This window comes from Urocitellus parryii, chromosome 4, assembly GCF_045843805.1.
Source record: "Urocitellus parryii isolate mUroPar1 chromosome 4, mUroPar1.hap1, whole genome shotgun sequence".
Classification (NCBI taxonomy): Eukaryota; Metazoa; Chordata; class Mammalia; order Rodentia; family Sciuridae; genus Urocitellus; species Urocitellus parryii.
Window position 1 is genome coordinate 157,084,342 of NC_135534.1, and position 12,747 is coordinate 157,097,088.

Sequence of the window (12,747 nt, forward strand, 5' to 3'; positions counted from 1 at the left end):
GGGAAGCAAGAGAAAGGAGCAGCCAGTGGGAGAAAGTGTGAACCAGGGAGGATGAAGAGACAGAGATAGAAATGACAGATCTGAGCACTTGGCCTTTGCAGCTGGGCAACAGGACAACAGGTAACTGGGGGCCACTGGTAGAGCCCCCAGAGGGAACAAACTCAGAAATGGGACTGGTAGACACTAAAGGCATGCTCAAGGTGGACCATGCTCCATCCTGGGGGCATCTTTCCCTGAGAGTGAAAATTCTGAGCAATCCTGTGCATCCCATAGACTGGTGCTAGCAGGCAGCTGTGTGCACAGATGGAGCAGTCTGCTTTACCCTGACACGGGCCCGAGAGTTAACTAGATGTCCTCACTCCTAAAGCACTCATGACTAGTGAGGACCTCACTGCAACTCTACCTGGCTTAAATATGCCGCATGTCCCCAATCTCAGCACTTCCCCTCAATTCCTTTCTCTATAGCGTCTGCCCCTGCCTAGAGTTCCCCTTTCCCCACTCCCAGTCTCCCCTTCCAAGAGTTTAACCATGCTGCCTCTTGAGGCCTCCCCAGCTTACACACAGCACTGGATAGAACAACAGCTTGGGAAAAGCCAGAGCTTTCATCCCCAGCGATCCCCAGTTGTTACTCAGTCATGTCCTGGAAGTGCTTTGACTTCTGTCATCACTGGCAAATAAACTAGGGATCAGCCTAGAGCTGCCCATGAGGAGGCTGACATTTGCAGAGAGGCTCCTAGGAGCCCATCACTGCTTCTGGCTCTTCACAGCCACCCCCTCTTCCAGCAGCAGAGGGTGTGAGCATGGGCACTGACTGGGAAGCAGAGTGACAGAGTTCAGGTCACAGGGCTTCTACCCTCTAGTTCTGTAACCTCTGGCAGGTCACTTAACCTTGGTGTCCATAATTTATCCCAAATCCTACACCTAATTATTAAGACAGAAAGCTCCTAAAGGGACGGCGAAAACGTATGAATCTATTTCCCTCCACCCAAGGGGAGGAATTTAAAGGTAATCAGAGAGAAGCAGACAGGGAAGGCAGAGTGAAAATTCAAAATGGAGCCAGTGTGGTGCCTTGCTGGCTGGTTGGAGGGTTGGAGGGCCTCCCACGCTGGCTCTGCTCACTCGGACACCCCCCCCCCCGCCCCCTGGTGCTCGCTGGCTTCTCTGTCCCTCCCCTGTGCAGCCCCTCAGGCTGTGGAGTTGTCTTAACTCCTCCATTGGACTCTGTGGTCGGGAATAGCCACTGCTCAGGGCTGTTGACCCAGGCAGCCTAAGAGTTGAGATACTATTTAGAGATTCACTTAAGACTATTTTATTGTGATTCGTTTTATTTTTAACTTTTTAGCCCTGATGCCAGATCTAATCTAGTTCTGTACTAAGCCTATGAGCCCTGTGCTCATGGAGATAGTAATAGATGGAAGCACCTCATGTAGAGAAAAGTTCCCTTGCGGGGACTCATCCTGGGTTCTGGCCAGCCATTGCTAGTTATATGAGCTTGAACAAGTTACTGAAACTTTGTGAACCTCAGTTTCTTCACCTATATAAGGGGAGGAAGAACAGCATGCCTCATGAGGTCGTCATAAAGATAAAATTAGACCACAGTGGCCACATGTATGACCTGGTGGTATCAGTTTCACGGATGCAACTTACTCTCGAACTTTTCATTATGTCCAGGTTTTCCGTGCTCTCTGAGGATTGGGGAGGCACATGTGGCCCTTTTATTAGCTTCCCTCACCTTCTGGCTCTGTCTCGGACTGCAGTCTCTCCTCAGATTAGGGTTCCTAGGGGTCTGAATTTGGTAAGCAAGAGATGGTTCCAACTTGAAGACCATGAGGGTTCCCTGCTCCTTGGACCTCAAATCCAGTACCCAAGCCCATTCAGCCAGTCACAGTCCCCTGTCCTCCTTCACAGTTTTCTTCTGGTGAAGCTGTCAGCGGGGGTCAGCAGCCCTTGGCCTCTCCTTTGGAAGGAAGTCTGGACTCAGCCCTTCTCATGCCATGGGCGGTGCCTACCCACCAGGGAAGGCTCAGCTTTCCTCCCACCTCAGCTGTGGCTTCCGGTAGCCCTTCCTATGGCATCCCTTGAGATTCCATCTTAATTGATTTTCCCCCATCCCTAATGGCTCCCAAAGGAAGGCCTTGAGTTTCGTCCAGGCTGCTGGACAAAAGGCCATATTGAAGACAAACAGCAGAATCTTCAGCTTCCTAAAGAGATTAAACACTGAAAGGAATGGAAACAACCGATTATCAAGTCGGAGACATCCTGGTGATGAAATGATCTACCTCCTGCTTCTCCTGGAGGCAGGTATTTGTTACAAAGATATTTTGATTAAAACCAGAAACAGAGTCTGGGTCTGGAATTGAAGTGTGCTCACCCTTAACTTAAACCACCTTAACTTAAACTAAATTTTCTCTACCATGTTTTCTGAAAATACATGTTTAAAACATTTTCTCTCATAAATGTAGCCATTTATTTGTGTGACAATCAAAAAAAAAAAAAAAAAAAAACGGTTACCATATAGCATGATCCCATTTTTTACAACTGGATCCATGTTCACTTATACATAGAAAAATATTCAATTCTTAATTCAATTATAAATAGGGAGAAGCATATAATTTCGTATAATTTTGTGTTATCTGAAATATTGTAATGCTACACATTGTATCTGTAAATAAAAGCAAAAAGTAAGGTAAAAGGATACAACATCTTTCCTGTACTTTTATGTATGTATGTATTTGCAATTTCCTATGACTCTACAATTGCAGAGAGATGGCCCTAAACTTACTTTGGCTCAACTTATGATTTTTCAGTTTTATAATGGTGCAAAAATGAAATGCACTCAGTAGAAACTGTACTTCAGATTGAATTTTCATTTTCTCCTGAGCTAGCAATATGTGGTTTGCTATGCTCTTCAGATGCTGGGCCGTGGCAGTGAGCCACAGCTCCCAGTCACCTATGCAATCGGAAAAGTGAACAAGTGATATTCCAGAGTACTGTCTTCTAAGCTGTGATGTCTGGTAGGCTTCATGTACTCGATGCATTTTGACTTCCAATATTTTCCATTTACAATGAGTTTAATAGAACACAATCCCAATCATAAGTCAGAAAAAATCTGTATTTGAAAGCCACAACTTGAAAAAAAGTGAGTGCATTTTTCCATCTAAATTTTTAAACTTCTGCACACTAAAGCCTAAGACAGACTCTCTAGAGGACTGCCCAGTGCTGCAGGTATCCCTGTCCTTGGGCTCATGGGCATATTCCCCCATCATGCTTTCGGAAAGCAAAGAAAAAGATAAAAAAATGAGAGTGGCAGTGAAGGCAGAGTAACAATATCCTGCGTGTGGCCCATCTGACAAGGCAAACCTTGCCAAAAGTCTCACAAATTAGGCTCCCAAAACTACTCAGGGAGGCTGGTGCATGTGAATAGGACACATAAACATGACACCCCCAAGGCTGATGAAAAACAGTGATAGGTGGCCTGGAGCAACCCGCCCTGCAGTGTAAAAGTTCTTCTGAACCAACAAAGACCGCAGCAGATTTCCTAAAGACTGTGTCAAAGCCTCCTACTGGCTCCTTAAGGGCAGGGTTATCTCTCTGAGGCTGTCATTAGGAGACAAATCTCTCCATGTGCCAAATGCACCCTCCCCTCTACACCCTTGCTCTAATCCTGCCACACACATACACACATATATAGAAGACAAGTAAGACCAAGTGCTAATGAACTCAGATAAATGATAAAGGTGAAAAGAAGGCCCCCCAAAGTAGTCTATAGTCTGGTGTGTGTGTGTGTGTGTGTGTGTGTGTGTGTGTGTGTGTATGTGTTGAAATTAAAGAAGAGAGAAAAGGGTAGATGGGAGTTTTATAATTTTACCTGCTTTTGCCAAAGTGGGGGAGGAATTGATTTATGATAAAAATTCCCATTCATAGAACAATCAGCATTTCTCCAGGAACACTTATCATTTACCATATATCAGAAACTGTTCCAGGTGGAGGTGAGCAAATATATATCTGTTCTGTGTCCTGGAGACACATGGGGTCTAGTAGGGTAGCAGGGGTGAGAAATGACATTAATCAACTATTCACAAAAATATCATGGGAGCTGACATCCATCACAAGGACCCAAAGATTTGGTGCAAGGAGCTCAAGAACGAGGACATCTACAGAAGGCCGTTGGTCAAGTTGTACAGGTTTCTGGCTAGGTGAACCAATTCCACCTTCAACCAACTTGTACTGAAGAAGTTGTTCATGAGTCGTACCTGTCTCCCTCTCCTGGATGATCTGGAAGATGAAGCTTCCTGACCAAGAAAACAAAATGGCTATGGGACATGGGACCATAAGAGATAAGGCGTGTGTTCAGGAGGTGCCCAAACTGATTATGTGTGCACTGCGCGTGAGCAGCCTAGCCCACTGCCACATCCTCAAGACTGGGGGCTAGATCCTCAACTTTGACCAGCTGGCCTTGGACTCCCCTAAGGGTTACGGCATAGTCCTGCTCTCTGGTCCTCACAATGGCCAAGAGGTGCACCAGCATTTTGGCAAGGTTCCCAGGACCCAGCACAGCCACACCAAACCCTATGTCCATTCCAAGGCCGGAAATTCAAGCAGGTCAGAGGCCAGAGGGCCAGCCCTGGCTACGAAAACTAACCCCAGATCTTACTGGATCTTACTGTTAATAAAAAGATTTTGGATTAAAAAAAAAGTAAATACAAAATTGCTTCAATGTTGGGGGCTCTAAGGAAGAGTGCTATGACCGAGTGTCACTGGAAAGCAGTAGGTTTGCAGCTGGTCAGGCACCTTGGAGAAGGCTTCACAGAAGATGTGACTAATGAAAAAATCTTATTGATATTCCATACAATAACCTTCCAGGCAAGCTTGATTATCTTTATTTATAAAACTGGAAGTCAAGGCTTAGGACAAATAAAGTAATTTATCGGAGAGTAAGAGATGGGATCAAAACCAGGGATGTTATTCTTTAAAATCAATTATAGTTCCTGCAAGTCACCTATTTTAATCTCAGAAGCTGATGTTCTTTCTCAGTTTCTGGCCTTATTAGAGCCAGAGATGGGTGAGCTCATTCTTGGACTGGAAGAGGACAGGATGAAAGCATCAGGTTCTAAGATGATTTTGGCTCATGAAAATGAAGATTAGGATTGGAGTTTCTGCTAAGGGTCCTTTAAATCTACTCCTGCATATTTTTTTTTTTTTTGCAATATACTCAGGAAAATTGTAACCCATAAAGATAGGGCTCCTCTTGTTGTCTATATCTCAAAACTTTAATCGAGGTATTCAGCCTTTTGGTGGGTGCATAAAAGTATCTCACTTTAATTTCCTAGGTATTCACCTAATGATTAATGATGCTGAGCCTTCTTTCACATATGAATGGTCATTCTTACGTCCTTTTTTGTCTATGAAAGTCTAATGTACAAGTTGATTTCTGTTTTTATTATTGAGGTGTAGAAGTCTTTTGTAAATTAAGGAGATAAATCCTTTATTAGACATTTGTATAGTGAATATTTCTCCCAATCCATGCCTTCTTTATTCATTTTCTTAATGTTTTTAATTTTGGTGAAATCCAATTTATTAGTTTTTTTCTTTTATATTTATTGCTTTTTCTTTCCTGAGAAATTCATGTTTATCTATAAATTACAAAGACCATTCTTTATGTTTTCTTCTAGAAGTATTATAATATTAGTTTTATATTTAAGTCCCATGATACATCACAAATTAGTTCTTGTATCTGATGTAAGGTAGGGACCAATACTTTTTTCTTCATATGAATAGGCTATTGTTCCAGAACCATTCATTGAAAATAATTTCCATTTCTCATCATATTGCATTTGTATATCTAACAAAAATCATTTGACCTTATGCACATGGCTCAATATCTATGCTATTTGTCTATGTGTCCCATTAATAAATTTACCTATCCTCTTACCAATGTCTCAGTCTTGACTAATATATTTTTACAGAAGTATAGCTATCATTTTTTTTTCCTTTTCAGAAATGGTTTTTCTGTTTTAGGTCCTTGGCATTTCTATGTTTTATAATTAGTTTGCCAACTTCTGCTAAGGTTTTCATTGGAATTATATTGACTCTTTATGTTGAGTTGGAGATGATTGACATCTTTACAATTTTTGAGCTTCCAATCCATGCATATAGTATATACTTCCATTTCTTTAGATTCTATATTATTGTTCTCAGTAATGTGTGTAATTTTCTGTGTAAAGGTGTTGTATAAGGTCCTACTTTGTAATTTTTTATATAAAGGTCGTAGGGATAAATTTATATAAATTTTAATTTTTAAAAAATTTACTCCCAAGCATTTTATGGTTTGAGATGCTTTTGCAAATGAAATATTATATTTTATTTTCCAGTTACTCATTACAAGACTATAGAAATACAACTGATTTTATATACTGACTTCTCATTTCAAACATCCTTGTTTAATTTGATCATAAGTGCTCAGTACTTGTAAGTTTGTTTCTTTTTTCTTTTTATGGGGGGAGTGGTGGTGCTTATTTTTGGTAGGTTACTTAGGATTCTATTTGTATACAATCATATAATCTATGAAGGGAGTTATAATTATTCCTTTCCAAAGTATGTGCTTTTTGTTTCTTTTTTTCCCAAAGGCCATAGTATCTATGAACAATGTTGAATAATAGTGACAAGAAAATATATTCTTGCTTTGTTCCCAGTTGTTGGTGAAATGCATTCAATATTTCACCATTAAGTATAATGTTAGGTATAGGATTTTCATATTGACCTATATTGAAGAAATTTTCTTCTATCTCTAGTTTTCTGGGGGTTATTTTAAATCATAAATATAAGGTTGAATTTTGTCAAATGCCTTTCTGCATCTATTGAGACCATCATAGACTTTTCATTTAATTTCCTGATGTTATAGATTACTAAATAATTACTAATTAATTCATTTTGTAATGCTAAAACAATCTTACTTTCTTGTGATAAACTCCATTTGGTGAAGTGTTAATTATTTTTATACATTGTTGGATTTGACTTGCTAACATTTTGTTAATTTTTGTGTCTACATTCATAAGAAATGTTTGTCTGCAATATTCTTTTCTTGGAATAGTCTTGTCTGGTTTTGATATCAATGTAATGCTGATCTAATTAAATGAGCTAGGAAATGTTCTCTCCCTGTTTTCTGAGAAAGATTGGGTGGAAGTGTTATTTCTTCCTTAAAAGTGACAAAATTAGTCAGTGAAGCCATCTCAGTCTGGAGTTTCTTTCTGGAAAAGTTTTAAATTATGAATTCAATGTCTGTTGCCGTTATAGGTTATTAACATTTTCCATTTCTTATTGGGTCAATTTTTGTAAAATATGCTCAAAATAAATTTGTCTGTTTTATTTGAACTGTCAACCTAACTGGCTTAAAATTGCTTACATCTTTTTATTATTATTTTAACATCCGTGGGATCTGTCACAATAACTCTTCTTTCATGCTTGAAATTCGTAATTCTTTTTCTCCTTTTTTCCTTGATCAATCTAGCAATTTTTTAACTTTATCAATCTTCTCAAAGAGCCAACTTCTGACTTCTGTTTTCTCCTTTTGTTCTTATCTTTTATTTCTCATTTATTTTACTTCTTAATTTTAGAATTTCCTTTTTTAAACCCTTGGGCTTAGTTCACTCTTACTTTTCGAATTACTTAAAGGGACCATAGATCAATTGACTTTATACATTTATCATTTTCAAATATAAGCACTCTTTGTTTTCCAAGTCAGCTTCCTCTCTATGGAGATAGTTCTGTTCTATTTTTGTTTTTTTTATCCAGTACTGTCCTTGTGGCTACCTGTAGTCATATAGAAATCTAACTTTTTCTTACAAAAGTGATTTAAGAATTTGAATTTGGCAATTATCATATCTCCCAGTTTTCTCTTTTTTGGACTAACCACCTTAATGTGGCTTTGGGTGGGGGGAAATCTAGAAAAAAGTCAAATATTCTTTTAAATCCTAACCCAAATATTCTCTTAAATCTTAACTTCATGAAAATATAAACCAAATAAGAGGTCTTCTATAAAACAACCATTCTGTAACTCTACACATTGATTTGTTCATTTTAATATGTCATTCTGCAATATTTTAAAATTTTGCAAATTATAAATCCAGAATTCCATTAAACTCAGAAAACTGACATGGCAGGGTAGAGCACAGTTGTCCAAAGGTATGCTGCCCAATATGGTAGCCACTAGCACACATCTGACTAGAATCAGATGGACCTTGCTTTGAATTCCAATTCTTCCACTTGGAAAAGCACCCTAACCTCTCAGAGTCTTAGTTTTCTCCTCTGTAAAATCAGAATTATGATACTTGTCATCTTACATTATCTATTCTTGTGGTATCTATATGATAATGCATGTAATATGTTTAAAACAGTGAATACATATTTCTTATCAGAAGAAGAGAGATTACATAACCGGGCTAATGAAAAACAGAAGTTTGGGGCCAATCATTCAAAACCTATGCAATTCTGTAGCCAAAGTTCCTGCAGAGGCAATGATCACTGGTACTGGGGAGAACCTTGCTGCCATAGGCAACCAGTATGGCTGGAGGCGTCACCTTAGTATTAAAATGCAAAAATGTCATGGGGGGGGCATGCTGGAAATGGAGCAAAACCATACCATTAGAAGTGGAATTGTGAGTCAGCAGAGCTGCCATGATAGTGGGCATGGGGGTCAGTGAAAGCGGCCATAGCTGGAAGCCATACAGGTCTGGGGTAAGAGCCCAGGAATTAGTTCCTATTTTAAACCTTTAAAATACAAAGGATAAGGACTTCTGATGGCAGTGCAGGAGGCAGGCTAAGGGTTTTCCTCTCTTCCACTGAGGATTATGATTATACTCTCATTATTCAAAAGTTCGTTTGAACAAAGCATGTATGAGCCAACACAACAATCTCATTATACCAACATTATTTCCCTTTTATCAACCGTGCATGAGACAATTCACATTTATAGAAACACACGTGATAGGAAGACTGCTCATAGAGGAAAAGGAACTGGGCTTGGAATGAGAAGAACCAAAATTCAAGTCCTATCTCTGTGTCTTACTAGCTTTGTCATGTACGTATTCAACATTTTTAAATGGCAAGGTTATCACCTGTAGATGAATGATATCACTCTGCACCTGCTTGTTTTGTGGCAATGGTGTGAAATCCAGATGAAGAAGTTGTACAGTACTTCTCAAATGTAAGGAATTCCTGGAAGGGTAGTATTTGAATAAGGTCAGTACAGTTTGTCTCTGACAAGTTATAGTTCAGCTCTCAAAGTTCCAGAATGACACAGGAGGCACAGGGTCCTCCTCTGCTCCTGTCTCATTGCATCTCCAAGAAACAGCCCAGACTACCACCCCCAACCCCCATCCTTCCTGTCTTCTCAGGGTCTTTGGAACCTTAGACAAGTTCAAGGGGCTATTATCAAAAAAACTCCAACAGAGGCCTATTTGGATTTTTTTTTCTTTTTTTTTTTTTATTGGTTGTTCAAAACCTTACACGGCTCTTGACATATCATATTTCAGACATTAGTTTCAAGTGAGTTATGAACTCCCATTTTTACCCCAAATACAGATTGCAGAATCACATCAGTTACACATTCACCTTTTTACATAATGCCCTATTAGTAACTGTTGTATTCTGTTACCTTTCCTATCCTCTACTATCCCCCCTCCCCTCCCCTCCCATCTTCTCTCTCTATCCCATCTACTGTAATTCATTTCTCTCCTTGTTTTTTCTTCCAATTCCCCTCACAACCTCTTTTATGTAGTTTTTTTAACAATGAGGGTCTCTTTCCATTTCCATGCAATTCCCCTTTTCTCTCTCTTTCCCTCCCATCTCGTGTCTCTGTTTAATATCAATCTTTTCTTCCTGCTCTTTCTCCCTGCTCTATTCTTAGTTGCTCTCATTATATCAAAGAAGACATTTGGTATTTGTTTTTTAGGGATTGGCTGGCTTCACTAAGCATAATCTGCTCTAGTGCCATCCATTTCCCTGCAAATTCCATGAATTTGTCATTTTTTAGAGCTGCGTAATACTCCATGGTGTATAACTGCCACATTTTTTTAATCCATTCATCCATTGAAGGGCATCTGGGTTGGTTCCACAGTCTAGCTATTGTGAATTGTGCTGCTATGAACATCGATGTGGCAGTATCCCTGTAGTACGCTCTCTTAAGGTCTTCAGGGAATAGACCAAGAAGGGCAATAACTGGGTCAAATGGTGGTTCCATTCCCAGCTTTCCCGGGAATCTCCATACTGCTTTCCAAATTGGCTGAACCAATTTGCAGTCCCACCAGCAATGTACAAGAGTACCCTTTTCCCCACATCCTCTCCAGCACTTGTTATTGTTTGACTTCCTGATGGCTGCCAATCTTACTGGAGTGAGATGGTATCTTAGGGTGGTTTTGATTTGCATTTCTCTGACTGCTAGAGATGGTGAGCATTTTTTCATGTATTTGTTGATTGATTGTATGTCCTCCTCTGAGAAGTGTCTGTTCAGGTCCTTGGCCCATTTGTTGATTGGGGTATTTGTTGTCTTATTGTCTAATTTTTTGAGTTCTTTGTATACTCTGGATATTAAGGCTCTGTCTGAAGTGTGAGGAGTAAAAATTTGTTCCCATGATGTAGGCTCCCGATTTACTTCTCTTATTGTTTCTCTTGCTGTGAAAAAACTTTTTAGTTTAAGTAAGTCCCATTTGTTGATTCTTGCTGTTAACTCTTGTGCTATAGGCGTCCTGTTAAGGAATTTGGAGCCTGATCCCACAATATGTAGATCGTAGCCAACTTTTTCTTCTATCATAAGCAGAGTCTCTGATTTGATATCTAGGTCCTTGATCCGATGATTCATTTTACCATCAATTCTGCAAATAAAACAACACTTAGAAGAGAAGAACCTTCCTTCTTGCTTTGTTGCCCATTTCTCCAGGTCAAATCCATTCAGAAGTTCAAATTGGACCCCCCTAGCTGTTCCCATCAGAAACCCTCCCCATTGACTCTTACGGTCAGCATTTCAGAAGGATCCCACTTTCTCTTCCCACTCTTACTCCAACACAAAGAGATAGTGGAGGAGAAAGATGTCCCATTACTACTTTAAGTGCTTTAAAGACAACAGGACAATTTTTTCACTGAGTTTAATATCCATTGCTTGAAGTAAAGGGCCTTTCTCTGATCCTGCTGTCCTTCTGCATACCATCTTTTTTTTGTTTTTTTTATTTCCTTCTCTGATTTCCGTACTTTGCTCATCTCAGACCAATTTCACAGAGAAAAAAGAGTCACCTCCTATCTACCTTCTCCACAGAAATGGGTCTACAATACAAAGGGAATGTGGTCAAATGTTTGCTGTCTTGCAGAAGAGCCCACCGTAGGCAAAATATAAAAGATAAAGTAGAAAAGATGAAGTCTGGCTTCTCAGCAATCTCTGCTTCCCAGGTGTCATGGGGTAACTGAAGAAACATGGAGTAAATCTGAATACCTGCTCTCACACAGTGTGCAGGGGATGACAAACTTCTCCAGAGCCTTCCACCTACTCCTCTCATCTATAAAGTGAGGGTGGTGAACAATGACAGCTGTGCTAGGTGCCAGTGGTGGTGCTAAGCTTTTCACAGGTACTTCCTCACTAGTATTATTTATCCTGCCAAGAAGGGATCTAAAACTGAGTGCAGTGGAGTAAATCTGCCCTGGTTTACAGAATGAGTTCCGTAGAGGATGGATTTATATCCAGGTCTCTCCAAAGCCTGTGTAGGAAATCTGTTTCTATGATCTTCATCTCTCCTCTAAAGACTCCTTGACCTTCTCCTGAAGTTGGCCAGTAATTACAATGCACAGTTTCCTGTGTGATTTTCACTTTTCAGGTGTAATGCAAGTATACTCACCTGCCTGTGTCTCCAATGAGACTCTGAACATATCTCCTAGAAGGCAAGGCCTAAGGCATGTATCCAGACCACTTAGCACAATTCTTGACCTATAATAATATATAATAAAGGTTTGCCTTGCACCTGAAAACAAAGGCCGAAAGGGAATAGTTGCAATAGTTCATGCCTATCATATTTGAAAGCACTTAGTAAACTGGCCCATCCTTTTCTCTCTAAGTATTGCCATCCACATTCCGGCATTGTGCCTCCTACCTTCTCACAGGGAATAGTGGGCAATAAGCACAGTTCACCAGAGCTACTAGACAATGTCTATGTGGTTAAGAAAGAGAATGTTTAGCTCAAACCACATTATTTTAGCATGACTGTCATAACTATCTGCTCCCCTTACAAACTCAGACTTAAAGGTGATAAGTTATAAAGAAAACTGCATGATCAATAAGACATGGATTTCCAATAAAGGATAAAGAGGTGTGTACACATTTTAGAGAGTTTATTTAAGAGAAATGTGCTTTAGTCTGATTATATTTAGCTTTGGGCCATTTATTTCCATCCTTACTGCATGGTATTAACCTAAAATAGATAAATCTTTGGTTACTCCAAGAAAGTGTTTCAACTGTAATTATGGATTAACACACACTCCCACAGTTAATAGTCACTGCAGTTTAGCATCAGTGCAACCATTTACACTGATAATGTATTAAACACTACTTTTTTTTTTCCAGGCACAGTGAATGACTACCAGGGCAGGATTACCTTCCACTAAGCAGATTTCATAGCTCCAAGCTTCTAATCATTTGTAACCATTAGGGAAAACATGGGGCTGAACCAATTAAAAAACCAAAAACTATCCTGAAGCTCACAAAACCAC

The 12,747-nt window shown here is 39.7% G+C and overlaps 1 pseudogene; it reads left to right on the forward strand.

Moving 5' to 3' along the window:
* The first annotated feature begins 4,089 nt into the window (after nt 1-4,089).
* Nucleotides 4,090-4,641, forward strand: LOC113189692 (large ribosomal subunit protein eL18 pseudogene; annotated as a pseudogene).
* The last annotated feature ends 8,106 nt before the right edge of the window (nt 4,642-12,747 follow it).